We start from the raw sequence: 2,323 nt of genomic DNA, 5'->3' as shown, positions 1-2,323 counted from the left end.
GCCTTCATCCGAGCGAGCGGAGCGGGGGCGCGGCGGAGCCCGCGGGCGGTGCGCGGAGCCCGTGCGAGCGCGGCGCCCGCGGGCCCGGGGCGCGCCCGGCTCCCTTACCGTGCGCGGGGACGTCGGGGGCGGCTCGGCCGGGCTGGACCCCCCGCCGCACCTCCGAGCCCGGCCGGCGGGGGCGGGGGTGGCGCTGTCCGGGCCGCACCGAGGCGGTGGGCGGAGCGCGCGGGGCGCACGGGAAATCTGATCCGGGCGGGCGCGCGGGCGGGCGGGGACGCGGGCGGGGCTCGGGGTGCGGGGTGCGGCGGGGCGCGGGACGCGGCGAGGGGTCGGATCCCGCCGCGCAGCCCCCCTCACCGCCCCGGGCGGGACCCCGGGGGGCACTGCCCGCGGATGCCGGGCCGCAGGGGCGAGGCCGGCGGGGAGAGCGAGGAATCTGCCCCGATCCCCCCCTTGGACTGGAGCCTGGAGGTTTCAGATCCACCCAGGGGACAGGTCCCAAGTTAACTTTGCCGAGGCTGGGGGGCGCGGGAGCGTGGAAAGGGCCCCCCTAGAAGCCCTCGCCCTGTCTCTTCTGTTAGAGATGCTGTTTGCCTGCAGGAGCTAGCGTAGAAGTCAAGGTCAAGAGGCCTGCCTTGCTCCTGAATGCCTGGATGCTGGGACTAGAAGTTCAGGACCCGGGCCCTAGGTCACACCGACTCCAAATGTGTCTCAGGAATCACTGGAAAGGAGAGAGAGGTAGGCCAGCCAAAAAGCATGAATAGTTTCCACGTTTATTCTCTCACTCTGTGTGTGTGTGTGTGTGTGTGTGTGTGTGTGTGTGTGTGTGTGTGTGTGAACTCGGCTTGGGTGCTGTTCCTGAGATTGTTTTCCTCAAGACTGGCGCGCTACCTCTTGAGCCATCGCGCTATTCTCAGCTTTTTGCTGGTTAATCTCACAGACTTTTCTGGCTGGGCTGGCATTGAACTTTTATCCTCAGATCTCAGCCTCCTGAGTAGCTAGGATGGCAGCCATGCATCTGATCCACGTACCTATTTCTGAAGAATTGAGACCCCAGTGTCTAACGCTCATCCCTCAAAGCCTGGAAGGCCTCCCTCTGTGAGCCAATGTCCTGACACTCCAGTTCCAGGGCTCACGCGCTGGTCCTTCTCCAGGCCAGGAATCTGACCTGCCTCACCTTCAACAGCTTCAGAACAATGTCAGCAAAACGCATGGGGGATGTCACACACAAATCTGGGGAGCTAAGAGTCCTACCTGGGGAGATGTGGGGTGATTGCAGGAAAGGGAGGCAGCAGCTGTGGGCTGTGTCCTGGGCCGGTGGAATAACGGTGCACACATTACCAGCCTGTTATTAAACTCCCACGCTGCAGCGGAAGCTTCCATTTCCTGGGGTAACGTTAGTCTGGTACCAAGCTGCACAACAGCCACCCTGCGGCTTACCAAGGCTGAGCCAGAGGAAAGTCGGGCTGCTGCTTTCCCAGCCCCACCCTCCCCCAGACCACAGGCCTCCTCCCCTGGGCCACTCCTGTCAGGCCTCTGACAAGCACAGGCACCTTGGCTCTGAAGGTCACCCAACCCCACAAGGCTGGGGGCCTGTGACAAGCAGCCAAGGTCAGAGTGAAGAAAGAGCCCTGGGGAAGAGGGGACACAGGGTCCCCTCTGAGGGCAGGGGTGGGAACAGGCCTGGCTTGAGACTCTGATGCTGAGCAGAGCAGCAGAATGAGCAGCTGAGCAGACCCCGAGTGAATAGTGCTCCCTCCAGGCAGAGAGGCCGTGACTCCCTGCCCAGCATTCAGTAGCTCTGGTGGGAAATGGGCTTTTAGGAGAGGATAGGTCCTGCAGCTCCATATAGTGACGTTGCTGAGCTGGGAAAGGATGCAGCCCTGGCACGGGGCCTTGACTGAGACGTGAAGGCATCCTGCCCCAGACCTGTAAGAAGGGATGCCAGTAGCTGATGGTAGAGACTGGTGTGGCACACTCAATGCCTCCGGTTCATCCCCAGCACTGAAAACACAAATCCCATGAAAGGCCTGGCCGGGGGCTGCCCAGTCCCTTCACCAGGCAGGTGGGGCTCATCTGTGAGCCTGACAAATGGCCCCTCTTTCCTTTGTGTCCCCCCCAGTCATCACAGTGCACCCCAGAGCCTGGCGCCAGGAAAGAACACCTTCTGAGGGTCACTGAGACCCCAGCCCTGGCACGGCAGGCCATTGTTTGTGACTCACTCTTCACTGTGCCTTGCATGATGCTTTGCCACATCCCTGATCTCTTCCCAATCTGTGCAGGAGCGTGCACATACACATGTGTGCACATGCAAGAACAC

This window comes from Megascapheus bottae, chromosome 1, assembly GCF_031878675.1.
Source record: "Megascapheus bottae isolate mThoBot1 chromosome 1, mThoBot2.hap1, whole genome shotgun sequence".
In the NCBI taxonomy this organism is placed as follows: Eukaryota; Metazoa; Chordata; class Mammalia; order Rodentia; family Geomyidae; genus Megascapheus; species Megascapheus bottae.
Note: the sequence above shows the minus strand (reverse complement) of the source record.